This window comes from Mandrillus leucophaeus, unplaced genomic scaffold (genome assembly GCF_000951045.1).
Source record: "Mandrillus leucophaeus isolate KB7577 unplaced genomic scaffold, Mleu.le_1.0 Scaffold4, whole genome shotgun sequence".
NCBI classification, from domain to species: domain Eukaryota; kingdom Metazoa; phylum Chordata; class Mammalia; order Primates; family Cercopithecidae; genus Mandrillus; species Mandrillus leucophaeus.
This window is the reverse complement of record NW_012104253.1, coordinates 8,432,754-8,433,609: the sequence shown is the minus strand read 5'-3', so window position 1 is coordinate 8,433,609 and position 856 is coordinate 8,432,754.

Sequence of the window (856 nt, the reverse complement as noted above, 5' to 3'; positions counted from 1 at the left end):
GAAAGAACGAGAGAGAGGAAGGAAGGAAGGAAGGAAGGAAGGAAGGAAGGAAGGAAGGAAGGAGAGAGAGAGAGAGAAAGAAAGAGAGAAAGAAAGAAAGAAGAAAGAAAGAAAAGAAAGAAAGGAAAAAAGGAAGAAAGAAAGAAAGGAAGGAAGAAAAAGGTTGCCTTTGAGAGGTGAAGGTTGACTAAAAGCGGCCATGAGGGAAATTTGTGGAAATGAAAGTATGCGTTCTCTAGATTGGAAGTTGGTTATATATACATATTTGTCAAGATCCACCAGATTGTACATTTAGGATCTGTGCATTTTGTGGGATGAAAATTTTACCTTAATTTAAAAAGAATTGCATATATAAATAAATATAAAAATGAGAAAGGAAATTTATACAGAGAATAAAATGATTGAATGGTTAAGCAGAAAAAGTAAAGAAAATAAATATTAAGAAGGCATAGCTTCTCCCAGGCATATAAGCCCATGCTGTAGAGCATGGCTTGGAGGATCGAAAGCGAGCTTGATTTTAGCTTAATTCATTCTTGGCTAGACACCCTTGGGCAGGGCGCCACCTGCACAATTCTACAAAGCACTCGTGCCCAGCTCTCTCCTCCAGTGGAAGGACAAGGATGTACAAACCAGTATATGAAAAGCCCAGTTCCTAGGCTAGTTGGAGCACTAGCATGGGAATGTGGAGACCTGGGCTCTTTTTATGGCATTGCCATAAACTCCCTGCATGTCCCCAGGTAGGTATGTTCCATCTCTCAGGCTCATTTTTGTCATCTCTACATCAGAAACCTTGTGCCTGTGGGAGGGCTGTGGCTGGGGAAAAGCAGTATACATTCACACGCTATAAATTATTACT